This window comes from Astatotilapia calliptera, chromosome 1 (assembly GCF_964374335.1).
Source record: "Astatotilapia calliptera chromosome 1, fAstCal68.1, whole genome shotgun sequence".
In the NCBI taxonomy this organism is placed as follows: domain Eukaryota; kingdom Metazoa; phylum Chordata; class Actinopteri; order Cichliformes; family Cichlidae; genus Astatotilapia; species Astatotilapia calliptera.
Genome location: NC_137422.1, coordinates 24,397,278 through 24,415,387, shown reverse-complemented (window position 1 = coordinate 24,415,387; position 18,110 = coordinate 24,397,278). Strand labels below are relative to the sequence as shown.

At 38.9% G+C, this 18,110-nt stretch overlaps 1 long non-coding RNA gene across 1 annotated transcript; it reads right to left on the bottom strand.

Moving 5' to 3' along the window:
* Window positions 1-5,837: 5,837 nt before the first annotated feature.
* Window positions 5,838-17,680, bottom strand: LOC113022285 (uncharacterized). The gene is made up of 3 exons (XR_003272418.2): window positions 17,444-17,680; window positions 11,582-11,781; window positions 5,838-8,826 (listed from the first exon to the last, which is right to left on the bottom strand). It is a non-coding gene; the product is annotated as an uncharacterized LOC113022285 (long non-coding RNA).
* Between the last annotated feature and the right edge of the window lie 430 nt (window positions 17,681-18,110).

The following is an 18,110-nucleotide window of genomic DNA, read 5'->3' as shown; positions in this document are numbered from 1 at the left end:
GTGGAATATCACCATCTCTGCCACTAGTCTTAAAGACACAGTAAAAAAAAAAAAGTAGAGCCAGAATTAATTCCAGCTATGTACAATACAGCTGTATTGCTCATACCTAATGGTATGCTCTCATGCAGCAGCTGGTACTGTCTGATTAGCTCCATCGTTAACTTAATGAAGCTATTCCTGCCTCGCTGTGATGGATTCACATGGAGGGAATGAAGAACATATACTGTTAAAAAAACAAGAGGCTATCTCCTTTTCTTTCAACCTCCGTGAGCGTGTCCAGCCGTGGTGACCCCTCATCATTCACCAGCAGAAAAACAGAAAGATTATGCCAGCCCCAACGAGGATAAACAAGGGGTGGGCTAAATTACGGGTGCTAAAATGTGGCGGAGAAAGGTGGTTTAGCTGTGCCTATTTAGTGTCTAAAAATAAAGCCATGCCAGGCCAAAAAACTGCGTGCCCACAGAGGTATCCGTGCCAGTACCTTTTATACAAAGCATCTTCTCTTAACTTGTGAAGTGTAATGAGCATCCTGAAATGTTCAATTACAGATTTTCTACTAACGAGGTAAACAAAGCATCAAACAACTCAAAACAAAGGTCTTGATGAGGCGTTTGTATTCAGGTAATACTGGATTTCTCTGAAGTTACGGGGGTGGAAGGTGTTGACAGTGTTAGTGTTTTCCCCTGAGAGAGAAGAACTGGTGTTTTCCCATATTTACGTCAGTATTTACGCATGTGTGTACAGGTCTTTTGAGAGGTTTACATATTGCGGGTAATAGGATAACTCTGGCCTCTAGCAGCAGAGAAAACAGGTGCTTATCTTGTCACAGTTGTTGTGCTAAGCCAACCTTTGACCCCTGGTTAAGAGCCAATTCAGAAATTAAAAACAAGAAATTTGCAGGTCTCCGCCCTCTCCCAGCTCCTGGCTCTGCTCTCTTACATATGCACGTGCACTCACAAAAATTCATGCATGTGGTAAAGGTCAGCCAGCTGATGAATCATTTTACAGCTATTTCCGAGGATCCTTTCACTGGTGTTCTGCAACCCAGCTTGTTGAAGAGTGCAATAAATGAGAAGAGAGAGACATCAACTGCGAAGCAAAAAAAAAAAAAAAAAGAGTGGATAAGGACAGACCGAATCGTGCAGAGGGGGAAGATTGAGAAGTGAGGGGGGGGAGCGGAAAGGGAGAAGTTTGCCGCTGTGTGGGGTCTTTCTCGCGTGCATTCACCAACGGAGTCTGGGTTATTGATTTTCAGGCATGAAGCAGGAATATTGTCCAGGGTTTTACTTTGCTCTGCCGTGTCTGCCAAGCTCTTTCTAGTAACGCTCCTTCACTTTCACATTTCTCTCTAACAGAATAGACGGACAATGTCGCTTCAAAAATACAACTGCAGCATAACTGCTGAGCAGCTTTCCTTTAAACAACTCTGAATCTGTTCATTCTACTTCCACAATTTGAAACAAAATATATTTATATATGGTCAAAAGCAAAGGTTTTCATTTAGTCAAAGCATTGTTCATAAGGTCTTAACACAAATGCAACAAATCTGCATTTAACGTATGTCAAAAAATAAATATTTAATACTGCAGCAGTTTGCAACATCTCTTTGAAGTATGATGTGTGTAAGGCCCTTTAGTTTTACGATTTCCATGGTACATTTCATTACATTCATACATTTCAACATTTCATAAATACATCTTTGGTTTAATGATAATTATGCGGCGGTTGTTTTTTTACCACAAAACTTTGTGTCTCCGGGTGAAATTTCAATTTAACGAATGTTACAGCTCCAGTTTGTCTCTGCAAAATTATGAAACGTATGAATCACTTATTCTTGACATCTCATTCCTCTCTTGCCCTTGGGTTATTTTTGTAACGAGCATATCTGATAAAAATGCAAGGCACAGCATTACAAATATCGAATTTTCACAATATATTTATAGCTGTTTGTCTAGCTCTGACATGATCAGAATATCCTTGTCATCATATTACTAAATATTTGACTGGTCATCAGGCAGAGAGTATGCAAGTGACTGTTGTAAGAACGCAACTCCATTAACTTTAGTCATGTCCATCACCGTGCCTCTCACACCAAATATAAAACATACACACAGAAACATAAGCATGCACACACAGACATGCTGAAATGAACTCTCCCTCACATATATAAACTTGGATGCATAAACAAAGCAGCCGAAAGGCTGAAGGAAATCCTCGGACGCACCAAAACAGACGCACACGCAGCTCTTGGAGAGCACACAGTTATATGTGCCGAGAATACTTGCTAAAAATCAAATGAAAAACCCAGCACAGAATACAACGTTATTTGAATGCGACTCAGAGACTGGGTAAAGAAAACACGCAAATGTTGACGTGTCGCCATTAGAAGAAACTTTAGCAAGAAATTACATTTTTGAAACCACAATATTAGCAGGTTAATGTGAAAGACATCAATCATGTTTCGTGGATAAGACAGTGGTTCAATTCATAAAAACCCTCTTCGAGGGACTAGAAAGTTAAATACATTTAAACAGTCCGCTGTTTTGCCGATTAAAGAAAGTGATGAAAAGTACGTGCGGTGTGCCATGTGGCAGACAAAGAGTCCAGGAATAACAGCATGAGATGGAAAAAAAATCATACTGTGTTAATTTATTGACATTTATTGGTCTCCAATACAAAGTGCAATAAGTCCCCTTGTAAAAAGCCAAATTTGAGAGGAGCAGGATCCTCCAACACCGAAGCCTCAGCAGCACTACATTTTGATATTTTTCATTGCATCGATCATGATAATAATTAGATGCGGAATCCAAAAAAGCCAAAGAAATCAAAGCTTCAAAGCGAATTCTCATTTTACAGCAGACATTAATGTGGAGTTCAAACTAAAAATCAAAAGCCATTGAGATTATAATATAACTGCATCGTTTTAAATCACTTTCCATGATAAATTACCTGTTTGACAATAGGTCCATAACCTGAAACGCATCAACCTTTACACTTTATTGTTGGAAAATACCTCCCACAGAAAGAAGCTGTCAAGTGCTTGACGTTAGTTAAACTCAGCCTGTGCGTCTTCTGCATTATCTTCAGGCAGAGGAAGGTAGAGAGCAGCCTGTCCTGCTGTAGCCTCAGGGATCAGGGCAGATCTGGGATTGAGGTTGATAATGAGCAGGGGGATAAAGTAGAGTTATGGAGGTCTTATCACCCTGAGCCCCTGGGTCACACAGTACTGCTGGTGGTCACAGACAGTTTAATCATTTTAAAAAAAGCTCGCAGTTTTTCATAATAAAATGTTGTTTCTTGTAAATAAATGAGTCTACTTTTTGGCTTCTTGCAAAAGTTAATAATATGTTTACATGAGGAATGAAGGTAACAATTTTAGCATTGTGACACAGCTTTTACATCACTTTTCCAAAGATAACAGTCTCATTACTGTTTTCTTTTTTTTTCTTTTTTTTTGCCTGAAGTGTAGGATGGCTTGACTTTGGGTGATAGCAGTGTTAGACCTTGTCACTGTGAGTGTGTGGGGGTCAGAGGGAGACAGAGGTGAGTGGGGTGGGGGGTTGCTAGTCCCCAGGCTGTGATTTGTTAAAGTGCATCAGACGGGAGTTGACCAGAATCTGAATAAATCACTTCAGTGGCACCAGTGACAAAAACTTGATAATGCCCCTCTGTTATCTGCAGGCTATTTGCTGCTAATTATTGAGCCAATAAGAGGGACATTTGTGTAACTGCTTCTACCTTTTTAATGAGTCCATTTCAGTTTTAAAGATTCCCCATGGACACATATGAAGTTCTATAAAAATCCCCCAAGTTGGCTTGGCTTGAATTAAAATGGCTTTTTTTCCTCACAAGAATTTGCAATTACCTAGACAGATGTTTTTAAATGTTGCCTCTTCTAGTTCTTTGTCATCATAGCATAAATAAGTAGATGTTGAAGAGGTCTGACGTCTCTGAAAAGTCCATTCTCAACATATGCATACTGGAGGCTGCAGATTTTTACATGATATAATATATGCTATTTGCATATGGAACGGTGACTGGTTTCAAAATGGTTCACAAAACAGTCCTATATATACAGCCATTGCATTGAGCACACACTTTCCCCTTCAGCAGACCAAGTACAATAAGTACAAATACAGTTCAACATAAGCAAAATAAGCAGTAGGAATTGAATTTAAGCCATGCTCAAATAGAGATGCAAAAAAACCCCAACAAGAGTGAAATGTCCTGTATTGTGCAACACAATGAATTTGCATTGGCACCAGGGGGGAAAAGCAGGTTGGAGTAACTTGTAGGAGTATCATGTATGATCCCAGCCTGGATGAGTCAAGCAAGGATTGCCTTACCATTACCATTCTTACTTCAGGCCAACCGCAGACACAGCAGCTGATGAAAAGATTAATTAGGGGAGGTTAAAAAGCCATTTGATACTGCTGAGTTTGATTTAATGACGTGTTTTAGGATTAAAAGAGTACCAGCAAGCTGAGAGGTTAACGGCAAACAGAGCTGCCTTCTGCTAATCACTATTATTCTACTTGTTTGGTAACTTTCTCCGACCCTTTGAAAGCGAAAAACAGAATGTTTTTCAAAACAAATGTCAACAGAGATATTTAGGACGAGCAGCAGCAGTCCATCAGCATTTCCATGGCAACAGCGGTGAAAACAGGAGCAGGCCTCCACTTCTTCCCGCATGTCAGCATGTATCCCATTATGGTTGTACTGTGTGGACAGAAGAGTTCTGCCTGCTTGCCACAACTTTATTTATTTTACTGTCTTTCATCTGCAAACCACCACCAATCTGCATCAGAGAGAAATCCACTCTGTGTATCCCATAGGTGTCATTTAGGATTGATTCCCTGGAATTAGCAGGCAAAAGTAGAACCATGTGGCTGTCTGTCTCTCAGTCTGTCCTTACCAACACCTGAGATAAAGCGTTTTGGACATGGAGAAATGGCACATGGCCTCCTGGAAAATTAACATCTTGAGTGTCTGTCACTCTCTGCTTAATATTAAGGACAGAAGTGATTGTAAGTACAATCCACTACAGTGTGATTTTTAGATAAACACTGCAGAGTATTTGTTGCTTTAAACTAGATAATGCTATAAAACTAGTTCTGCACTTCATTACTGACACATATTCACCAATGAAAAAGACATGTTCAAGATTCCTGCTGAACGGCTTTAATTTCAGCGGTACAACTACAATCCATCTGATCATTTCTACTTTTTTCAGTATTCAAAATATATATTTTAAGAATGTCTGAGCTCTTCTGATTCACACGACCTCTGCAGAAACACTGATAAGCCAGCGTGAATCTGCTTTTAGCCAAACTTAGGTCCAAGGTCACAGACAACACAAGCGCTCGAGCCTGTTGTATATCACGGATAAGCAGTGCTATTATTTATTGATCAAGTGTCATTCAGTTGCAAGGTCTACTTAGCTGGAAAACTGGACAGTACAAACACTGACCTACCTACAATTCTTTGGGAAAAAAAGTTAACATAAATAAAAATGAGGACCACCAGCAGCTTCAATATTTCTGAATTTGTATCTGGCAATGTTTATCATATGTGCGCTACACCCTACCACAGAAAACCAGAGAAGTCATCATAAGGTCTTTAAGTGGTTGTTCACTTGAATTTGGCTCTAATGCTAAATTTAACTCTGATTAAGTGGTTTCATATGCAAAAGATTACCGTATGTAGAAAAAAAAGAAGCTATTGACTGAAGTTTTGCCTTGCAGTTCACCATTAGTAGGTCTTATTTAGTCGTCTGTTCATGTGTGGATTTTGTAAGTAGAGAAAGGAGGGTAAATATCAAAAATGCACAACCAGCATTTCAAGTTTGTGCAGAAATTGGACATTTATTGGTGAAAACATGGAAACTTTGTCAATTTTTGCAAAATAGCCGTTCAGTTTTTTTTCATAAAACATATAAAAACAGAAGCATAGTAACAAATACGGGATCAATTATTACACAAACACCAGCAGCCATAGGTTTAATATTTTTATATATAATTATTAGTGTCACTATTATTACAGTTTTGCGACACACACACACACACACACACACAATCTGCATTAAAGAGACAAAAAAGAACAAAGCTTTTTACTGTTATTGCAGATAAGTACAACGAAATCTTTATGTATATATATTTGTCAGTCTTTCCACTTTAGGTATTTAGCTTACTGCACAAAAAAAATTCAGAATATACAGAAAACATAAATTAACTTTATTGGAACTCCAGCTTGCGTTTCTTCCCTGTGGACAACTTAACGCTGCAAGTACTAAAGTCTTAAGGAGGTGGTAAAGAAAAAATAAGATTACGGTATATATTTCATTTTTAACATTATTCAGTTTACATATACAATAGCTAAAACGAATTGCTTTTTAAAATCAAGGTATGGCCTCACTGATGTTTTAACTTATATGAAATTATGTTCTGCTTTGATTACTGCACACAGTCATTCAAGCAATTCATATCAAGTAAAAAGCAAGCGTATAGGACAAAGTTGACTGATGCAACATGGAACATCTGCCACTTGATTGATTCCTAAATCAAATTGCCCATAGAAACGACTCAAACTATGGCTTTTAAAGGAGCTTTTTCACCCTAATACATGGCCCATTAGCAAATGGCCATTCATCAAATTAACCCTACCTCGAGAGAGCTGCCAGCGTCTCAGAAAGTACAGTGCCACAGTGCTCTCTGTCTCCAGTCAGGACACACTCAGCAGCGCGTCCACTTTGCCATGACTGTGTTTACCTCAGGAATACACAAATGCAGCTCACTGCAGGCTCTATTAAGAAAACGAGACCAAACCTCTCCTGATCCACAGAACACAGACTGCTTCACCCTCTTGTGTTATTTACAGAATTTAGTCTCATTCACTCGTAGTCATTTTGTAGATATTTTTTTTACTAATGCAGAATATTCTACGTTCTACATGCAGCATATGAAGCATGAATTATTTCTCTCCACATGTGATTATTCACAGTTTTTCTTATGAACATGAAGCAGTAAAGCTTGGCTCTAAATGTTCCTGAGAGCATACAAATGCAATAATCAGCACACTTAAAACACATAATAACACACACAACTATATTCTAAAAATTCACGAAAATAAACAGGTTTACCAAACCTTTAATTAGCATGAAGTTGTGTACTTTAGCTAGAATTAAGGAGCTTCAGGCCCAGCTGTGGTGAGCCTGATTACTTAATAATATGGTGATAAATGCAACTATCAATCAAAACCCCTGACAGGACTTACAATTCAGGAGAGATCGGCCAAAATAAGAGCTGCTGACTCTCTCATTGTGGCGGTGTGTACGGGGGTGTGTAAAAGGATACGCGGTGCAGTCAGCAATGAAGGTACTTGCACCAGTGCAATGACAGGAAGAAATAAAGTGTCACTTTTTATTTACAGAGCACAGCGGCAGTAACTACAGCTCTGTCTCGCAAACAACAGTTGTGCAATTTAAAAGCTAAAGTCACGCACAGTGGAGGACAACAATGACACTGTGGTTGAAACACTGGTGGAAGCCACAGTAAACACACCTTACAGTACACTGAACATAAAGGCTTCCTGAGCACAACACAACTGGTTTTGATGGCAATGATGAAGTAAGACCAGCGAACAGTGTTATGTTTGTCTTCCACCAGAAATTTACATTTCAGATTTCAATTGTTTTATGCATATCAGTAAAAATATGTCACCCAGAAACCCGGCTAACTTTGTACTTTTATGAAATATTTTCACACCCGTATATCGCTGTAGTCATTAGAATGGACTCTTTTTTGCTTTCATGTAATCTGCTTTGCTTTTAAAAATAAAAGAAATCACATTTATACATCAAGTATTTTAATAATCTTATAATTTTTTGGGATATTGTCCAACCTGGAGACAATTAGGAGGGTGAGATCATTTGAAATATTCAAGTAAAATGTTAAAATATGCTGCAAAGTAATTAAGGGTTTTCAAATGTTTGCTGCTTTGTTTTTTCTTTTGAAAATCATCGACTGCAAAAACTCAATCGCATAAACTCCTGGTTCAAAACAATGCCAGGTGAAAGTGTAATAGCAGTTTTAGTTAGTTATTTAATACTCCTAAAAAAATATTTGTGAAAGATGAATAACACAGTTAAATGTGCAGTGATGAGTTTTAAAAACAGCTCTTCTTAAAAACAAAGTGAATGTGTGCGAGTGTAGGTTTTCGTTTAAACACAGTGAGGTGTGAGAATGATTAAAGTGCAATTAAATTAAACGTGGTCATCTCTAACAGAACACAAAAGTCCAACATATTAAGAACTCTGTAACATCTCGATGAGATGCATTCTGCTGAAATAATTATCTTACTTATTCTAACTGTTATGTTTCCTGAAATATGCCGTATCTCTCTCTCATACGCACACCTATCCCCAGTGGCTACTACTTGTTTTGGCCCTTTTCTTCCACAAAGGTCTACTGTGCTTTTCTGCAGGTTGAAAGTTTTCACAGCAGAGATGACACGAAGCAAATTCTGGCTCTGAGGTAAATCACTGCAGCACTCGGGACTGCAGCTATTCTCTCTCACCTCGCCACTTTTAGCAGACCGTGGCTGATTTCCTTCCTTGCGTGACTCCAGAGTGTAAACACACAGCCAGAGTGACTCATCACTATTTCTCACTTCCACGGTCTGATATAAACACATGAAAAGGGTCAGGGGTCATTTTGAGGTGGTGAGTGGGTGGGTGGAGGGCCAGTATGTCTCTCCATCAGACATCTTCCATTCTCCAAAGAATTCACAGCTTCCTGTGGCCAAAGCCGCATGCCTGCCCACTCTAGCCTAGAGGAAGGAGAAAGAGAAACACAGTTAGAAGTAGGGAGAGAGATGGACGGACAGTTTGGGTGATAGATTGCCTTCTCTGCCACGCTCCTCTTCAGCAAAATGGAAAGAATGCAGTGGGGATGAGGCTGTATCTCGTTCCCCCATGACAGGACCAGAAAAAAGAGTGATGGCTAGAGAAAGGATGGAGGGGCTAAATCTGGGTTTGAGTGTATCGCAGAAATGAACTACATTGTGTTTTATGTGCTGGTAAATTGACTTATAAGTCTTGAAAACATTGTTTATCTGCACCTGCCAGCTAGTCTTTTGAGCACATTGGCACTTTGTTAAAATGAGATGCCTAAGAAAGTCCTGATCAGCTCTTGAAGCCTGCAGGGTATTTAAGGTGGAAGGGAGGGATAGCCACTTCCTTTCAGGCCCCAATCTGAAGAAGGGCCAAATACAGTCTAACATAAATCACTTTAAACTCCGCAGCTTTCGCAGTACCATTGTTATAGAGCAGACCAGCGGAAAGAGGCCGGTAGCAGGTGGAAATAAAAAGCCCTTTGACAACCATAAGGTAAGATTCTTCCCAAGATCACCACAACATTTACACAAGCCAAAGAGAGCAATGTCTGGTTGCCAGCACCAGGCTGGACACATATACACACCAATATTTAGTCAGCGAGACTCTCGTATACACTGATACATGAATACATGTATCAGTGGCATAGGCAGCTGCAAGAAGCATGTAAAAACAACAATGATGCAGCCACTGACTGCACAGAAAAGCAGACACAGAGCCAGACGGATGGATGGATTCACACTCTTATTTTTCTCAAGTCCAAAGGAACATGTAAGTGGTGCGTTGAGCTTAAACAAACACTGTTAAAATAACATCTGTTGGCTTCGTTATAGTGGCTTTAAAATGTGGTTTGTTGCAGTTGAGTTTGGAGATGAAAGCATTATCAAATTCAGGAAGGGAAATGAACAAACAAACTGCTATTTTTTTCCTTTTCTTTCTTTTTTTTTTTTTCTTGTGCAACAATATTTGTTCTGTTGTGTTTTTCTGTCACACAATTTGCACAGATTGCCACATAGGTCACACCCCCTTCATCTCAGAGCAATAACTTAGTCAAATCAAAACACACAGGCATCTGCCTTCACACACAGACACACACTTTATAGTGGTCTCCACTGAGGTTAAATTTCAAAAGATAAATAAATAGTTGGACTGCATTCATTTTTTACAGTTAAAAAACTCAGAGGCGATCATGGCCTTTTATTGTGAACAGATGTACCAAAATTTACCGAATCTGATGCCATTGCCCCTTGGAGACTTGGGCAGTGATTTGCAGTGTGCTGAGGACACTTGTTTGTTAATAACCTGGTCATTTTGAAATCATAGACACTTTCTTTTCAAGCACGCTTCCTCTCATTAAATGCAAAACTTCTGGTGGTGAGCCAATGAGGCTGTTAAAACCTCCCTGCTGTGTACACAGTTTTAAAAAATTACAAACTTCTCCATAGCACAGTGATCTACACATTTGCCCAACAAGAAAAAGATCCCTGCTTGACCTGGGAAGAGACACAAATCCCTTAGGAATTGCATCAGGAAAGCCTCCGCTGTATAAAACCTGCCAAATCAAACACGTGGAGCTACCCACTGTGGTGACCCCATCTGAATAAGGGAGGAGCTTCTTTATTTGATTTGGCTGTATGAAACATTACTGTTGTTTTGCATATTTTGTGAGCAGCTAAACTCAAAACATGAATGAAGGCGAACCTAAACAAATACAAAAATTCAACACAAAAAATGAATCTCTAAATAATTTCTAACAATTTAAAAAGGCTATTTAACAAATTAATTCACATTTTTCACAATAAATAAATAAATAATTCAGACAGATGCCACCAATTTACCCCCTTCTCTTATTGAGCTCTTGACTAGTCCTTCAGGGGTTACACTACATTGCACTTACAATATTTAAGCTTCTTTCTTCATTCCAGCCTCTCCCTGTCCTCTCATTTATTTCCCTGGCACTGCCTACCGCACCAACCACACCTCTCCTAACGGGTGTACTCATCTCTACTCCTCTCTTCACTTGGGATCACAGCCTAAACCTGGCAGGGTCTCTGTCACATGATGCCCATGCGCGTGATGCTTCGCTGGGACCCCCCTCCACTCAGGAAATGCTCCCGGCCTTTTTCCCACCCTAGTGTTCCGCTGTGGAGAGCTGGGCATTACAACTGAATCCAGTTACCATCCCAAAGCATTCCTGACTGATTCCAACCACTGCCTGGCAATGGGTTCCCACAGACGACAAGGATATGCCCTCATTTCAAGAGCACTGGGTATCAAGTTGTGAACTACCAAAAGCTGTTTATGGCAGAACAGAGGAGTTTGAGCTCCACAATAGGCAATTACAGTGCCCACTCATCCCCCTCCCCTTCATTCAATTTGTGGTTTGTCTGTAGGTGGATTCGGTTATGTGCAGATTAAAAATAGTCAACCCATTCCAGACAAAAACTGTGAGGGACATGGAACACACATTGCACAAACGATATCTCCCATTGTGGTGTACTGTTTGGGAATTCTTAATTGCTTTTTCCGAAGCAGCTTGCCACAGGAAAATCCCCCTTCAGAGTAAAGAAAAAAAGAGTCGGTGGGCTGTGCGTAAACACCATACATATTATGTAAACACATACGTATAAACCCATGTCGCCCCATGTGCACCCATCAAACTGAAATCAAGGCAATATCAAAGAAGCTAACCTGCAGCAGAGCCAATTGTGGCCTGTGTGCGCCCTCCCTCTCTCTTTTGTGTTCTCCGCTGTGGTTTCTGCTTCAGCTCTCATTATTGATGTCTTTGCCTGCATTAGACAGACCATGATGGACCGGCCCTGGGAGGTGTGCAGGACTCCAGGGTGGGGCACCAAACAGGCTCGAACTCACTGTGTGGGATTGAGTCTTTTCTTTTTAAAAAAATAGAGGGAGAGAGAGAAATAGTAAGGCCGTGATGCAGGAAAGCATCTAAAAAAATGTCATTTTTATGTTGAGCACAAAACGATGTGCAGCGACTTTTAAAAAATCCACCAGATAATGTCACACAAGAAACAAAAGATCATACTGCCTCAAGTACAATGCGTTTAATCAAGGCTTTGAATCAAATAGATACTTTTATCATGAATAAAAGCTAATTAACACACAAAGCAGCTTTGGATGAATCACACTGAGCCCTAAATTAACTTAAATGCAAAAAAACAGAACTATTGAGGAACACTCATGCATGATGACGACAAGTATGTCCTAGTTTAAATATTCTACGCATTTAAATAAAGCTTTACTAAAAGGAAAGTAAACAAATATGAAGACCACACACCATCACTCCCACTGAGGGAAACCGGAAACTTTGAGAAATATCACATGCTGTCATTCAATATTTTGCTAGTGTAACTGCTGCTTTAATCATCTCTTATTCACCAAAATAGCCAATCTTACTATTACTCTGACAAGCTTTGCAATGTATTGTTTTTGTAATTAAACTTTTGATTATAATGTTTTCAAGAAACCAAAATAAAATATTATTTAAAAAATAATGCATGAAAATCATTGAAAATTGACTATATTAAGGAACATTGTGAAATATTTTTATAAGAGAAATTGCGTTAATACAGAACTAAATATGAAAACAGCCACTGAGCCATTAAAAAAACGTACCATGAATGCTTTAACTTTGTAAATAAAATGTATATTGTGTGTCTATTGTATGCAATATACATTTTTAAATAATATTTTTCTCTTTCCTTTGAATTCTGCCCTTTTGACTTCCTTTTTAAACACACACACATCCAAAAAGTTACAAACTTACCGAAACACCAGTTTGCTGCTATATACAGGTATATAAAATTATGAAGCATTTTCCCTACAAGTGCTAACCACATTTGGAAAGTCAGGAATTTGTGAAAGCTCCGGACCTGCCAAATTCTCCCCACTGCTGTCCTTCATGTCAAATTATGTGGTACTGCTTATAATCACAAAATAAACCAGAAAGAATTTTACATATGCTTTCATGCTTGTTTTTTCATTGTCTGAAAGGAATGCTTCGACATGAGGATGTCGAAAGAAGACAATTTAAAAAAAATTTAAAAAACAGGGTCAAATTTGCTTTTACATGTGACAAACAAGTGAATCTAGAAGAAAAAGAAAGAAAACAGGAGTGGGAGTGGGCTGTCTATAATTTGACAATATGGCACACCAGGGACAGTTGCGGGAAGGCGTGTGAAGTGTCGCTGAGCAGCCTGGGGTTCTCACAATAGCGTTTTTTTAAACCAATGACTCATACTTTGGTATGATAACCTCTTTATCTGTTAACTGATAATGACAAAAAAAAAAGAAAAAAATGCTCCTTTATCCAACATATAAATCTAAAATGAATTACCAGATGACCAAAAGCTTAAAGGACTCTAGTACTAATTTTACAGTTACAGTATAAGATATTCTAACGATGCCTGGGGTTAATTTAACTAAAACAAATTCATTCAGTTCATGGTTTCAATCTGAATTCATGCTGTACGGTGTTATTATCTCTATGGAGGACTCCCAGCTGTCAGTTTAAGTCTAAGGATAAGGTCACTGACCTGACCAACCTACTCAATGTTTATTGTCTGCTGTTTCTCCGAGTTGATCTTTTTGTCTCTGCTCTCCCCCTTTAATGCTCCCCTCTCTGCGCTTCTAGTCCTGCAGGAATTTTTTTTTCTGCAGGGGACCTTCCATGACAATAGAAGGTTATTATTTTGCTAGAATGCCCTTAGATAAATCGTGTTGTGATGTGGCGCTACAGAAATAAAGCTGAATCGAAGGAATTGATAACAACACAGCTATTAGTGCGGGTGTGAGGCGGATGCAGGCAGGTGGCTGTATGTCTCTATGTGAGACGTGACACCAGAATGTAACCGATGGGAAACTTAAAACAACTAAGCAAGGCTGTGTTTCCACACTCTTCCACGAATTCCAATTAAAATGATTGCACTGTAAAATTTAATTTTCTGATTAAATAAATCCTCCCCTCCCTTTTTGGAGGGAAAGGTAACACAAATTAACTGAGATAAGATTTACTTACACATTTTTATATCCATCAGACTCCGATATCTTCAGCATGACGCACAGGCTGGAAACATTGATTTATCCTTTGATTTGTCAGTAGTGCTCATATAAGTAACTTCGGCTCAGTGTCATACTCTAGGGACCTACGGAAGCGCGATTGTGTGCATCCTTTTAATTTGAGCAAAATCAAACATTTCTATAAAAGTTGTGGACATCTCTGTCAGAATTGATGAGGTTAGAAAAAATATTGAAAACATGTCTTGATGAGCAGATTAGAGGTAACTACTTTTCTTTGTAGTACCGATATCTTATCTGGAAAATTAAATGATCATAAAGCCATTTCTGCAGCAGCTGATTACTGGAGACGGCAGTGCCCATCAAATACACTTCAAATCCACATAGTGGCCCAACGCGCGCAATCAGCGGTCTGCTAGCAATCCCGTCCCTTCTCGATCACATAAACACCACTTAAACGAAAATATACACGACCACCTACAGCGCAGGGAAAGTGATGAGGGGGTGCCCACTCCGACATTAGGACACACTGTTTTTAATTAAAGTGACAATGCTGAGTGAACTACAGGCGACACTGCAGAAGCAAAGAGCCAGAAACCCATCTTACACAGTTAAGAATACAAATTGTTTAAAAATGTTTAAAAAAAAACATCATAACCACATATATATGAATAACATTTCAATCGGATTACTTTTTTTATTTGGGTTATTAATGTTAGTCAATAAAGCATTAAATATTTATCAGAATTCTTATAAATGCGAGATAAACACTTTTATTTTCTACATTTTTCTCGAGCATTTGTGTGCAAAACTGAGAGCTCGGCACTATTTGTGCATTTAAAGAGTTGCTGACATTTCAGTTCTGTAGAACACGTAAAAATAAAATGGGTGTGAGAATAAAAAGTAAAGAGAAAAACCTATGTCGTTAAAAAATACGATAATTCAAACTCTGAACCAGATTCTCTTATTAACAGCCATTCATGTCTTTGTTAATTGATTTCAGCTCCCTGAGAGACTGAGGTTAGATCTTATTTTTTATGTGTTGATTCGAGCTCATAATAATTAAAAATGTGTTTTTCTTTCTCAGATTTGCAGTCAGTTTAGGTCAAACAAACGACATTAATGGAAACATTTATTCATGTGTTTTTTTTGTTCGGTTTTTTTGCTATCCATATCTTATTCCCGTTTTCAAGTACTGTTTATAAAATAAAAATGTATTAGAAATTTTTGCCTATAAACTTATTTCAAGTTCAAGTCGGTCGAATTTACAGCCAGTTGATCGATTACTTGTCATACACTCCTTGAAACAAGTCCCTGCGGCCTCTCTGTGACCCTCCTTTACCATTAAAGAGGTAAACGGTTTATTAGTTAAAGAAAGAAACATTTAACCAAGTTATTGCACCTAATATTTTGAGAGTCTCTCTCCACCTTAGGCCTAATCTCGCCGAGCTTGTATTTTGTTCAGAGTCCAAATCAAATTAAGATCATAGCTTCCGCTTCTTTTAAATCTGTGATCCGCCAGGTGTAGGCATAATGTAATACTCGTGACAAGGAAATTATTTCTAACTTTATAATGTCAAGTCTTTCTTAGATGATCACGGCACCTCATTTTATCATTTAATCACGTAATAACAGATATCAGTAAGTTTCTGTTTTTTTATTTTGTGCGCAGTGGCAAGACTGAGCTGAAGAACATGGCAATGCTGCTTAGACTGAATTGGAAAATAATTACATTTTATATACATACATAGTTTTTTTTCATTATTATTATTATCTATCATATGATCCTATGAAAAGTAGGCTCTCTTAAGTAAGAATGTGACAAACAAAAAATGTCTACGTACAGGTCAGCAGATTATTGTAACAACGCGATCAACCGAAAATCTGTTTCAGTAAATACTAGTGAAGCGACCCGGAAAGCCTGTCAGTACTGTGCGCTCTGCGGTGTACCTCCACCTAAGTGGACAAGCATTCCTGAGGATGCAGCGCTGTCAAATATTTCAAGATGCGACGTCACGGAAAAGTGCATGACTTCGTCTGCGACACAGCAAAGGGGAGGTTCTGACCTCGGATCTCCAGCCCCAGTGATGATGAACATAATATGCCACCTTTTAGGCAGTTTTGTGTGTGTGTGTGTGTGTGTGTGTGTGTGTGTGTGTGTGTGTGTGTGTGTGTGTGTGTGTGTGTGTGTGTGTGTGTGTGTGTGTGTGTGTTTGCATACCTGTCCATAGGAGGGGGCAAAAAGATTTTCAAAACTCGCTGTTTCCATTACATACAAAAAAGGACATTTCTTGTACTTGTACTGTATAATATTCCTGTATTCTTGTACTGCTTGTACTATGTGATATTCTGAGGGTGAATAATACCTTTAATCGATTTCTCCATTATGAAAATATATAACTTTGCACCGTGTGAATACGCAGCAGAGGCCATCAAACAGATAATTTCTTCTTAAACACAAGAGACATATCCCCTCAGCTATATAAATGCTTTTGTATATATAGATATATTTGCAAATAACCTGACTCTGAAGAGCGTGAGACAAAGAATGGTATGAAGTCATCAGCGGTAATTAAATGCAGTGGGCAGAAAGAGGACGGGAGCGCGCCTGCCCCTGGTGCGCGCTGGGTGGTCTGCTATGCTGATAAATGTGTGGCCCTCACTTCAGGCGATTGGCCGAACAGGCACTGGTTAAAACAATACTTACATTCACTTATCCGTGGTTCTAAATCTCCTCTGCAACAGTAAAATCTAACCTTGGCACAGCTATCACCTTTGGGCTGACAATGATTTTTTGTTTTTTTACAGAGAATTGTTTTCTCGATTTCCCTTTGGGCAAACTACTTGGAACAAAAGAAAACCGCCCGCTTATGTTTTGGCACTGGGGAATTTAATCAGTAGGAACATTAATAAACCGCGCGATATTTTACTTATACACTGAGTTTGATTAAAATGTGTCACCTCAAACGGAACTCCTTGAAAAGATTACAGGATTTTTGCGCACAATGGAGTCGTCAAACACTGGTTTTACGCACGAACCAAAATACATATATTCTCCTCGTATTTATGTCCACGGTGCCAAAATCAACAGTCACGAACCCCTAAAAAACAATAACGCCGACAGCGAGCAGAAACACGCGCTCATCTAACTGAATTCAAAAGGTTGCAGGCTGCAGCTATCGAGATCTCCAGGGAACAATAACCAACCTACTGTCAACAGTTTCAGGCTATACTCCTCGACTTCCAGTAGCTCTCGCTCGCAATTTTGTGAGAGAGCAATAAAGCGATCTTAAAGTTGGTTTTTCAGTGTTGGAAAAAAAGAAAACAACCATTTTCCAAGTAAACTGTCACTTAGTGCAAGAAGGCAGAGCTTGATCCAAATTTGAACTCAACTTTTCTAATTGTCCTATATTATGTAACATAGTGCAAATCGAACACTCTATGTCTCCTGCTGTGGGGATTAAAGAGCTGCATCACTAGTAATCCTGTGAAATGAAAGCCTTAAATCCACCTTACTTCAATTCCACGATCATTCGATGGAGAAGTGCCTGCAGAAGTCGATCTCAAGTCCCAGTCCGAGTTTCTGTGTTCAGAGTTCGGAGGAGCTTCCACCTCACTCCTCTTGCGTCCCCGCGTAAATATTATGACTACATTACACAAACAATATTCATGTGTTAAAACGTCCAGCATCGACTCTCCGAACAGGCAAGCATATCGCATCAGATTGAGTATTAGCTGATCTAACTGGGCTTTTGCTTGATTTTTTATTTAAAGAAGGCCAGGGAAAATGTTTACATTTTGCTGTATAAACATCCTGCCCATGTTCCTGTCTATCTTTTACAGAAATCAAGAGGGTGGTTTTGAATATGAGGGGCATGTTCTCTGGTAAATGTTTTCCATATACTAAAAATGTGATATAAAGTAGCTTTCTTTAAATCGTTTTAATTACAAAGGAGACATAACAAGGCTGCAGTCGTGTGGCTCTTGGGTTATGTGGCCTGCAATGGCGGGATACTGCTTGCAGGTTTAACAACAGATATGAGTTGTATAAATAGTGTTAAAATGATCATAACCCTAAAAAGAACATCGTATTAGAGAACAAGCAAAGCCAAAATCTGTATCCGAATGCTGAATCTAATGCATTCACTTAGTATAAGCTTATGCAAATCATTAACGGGCATTT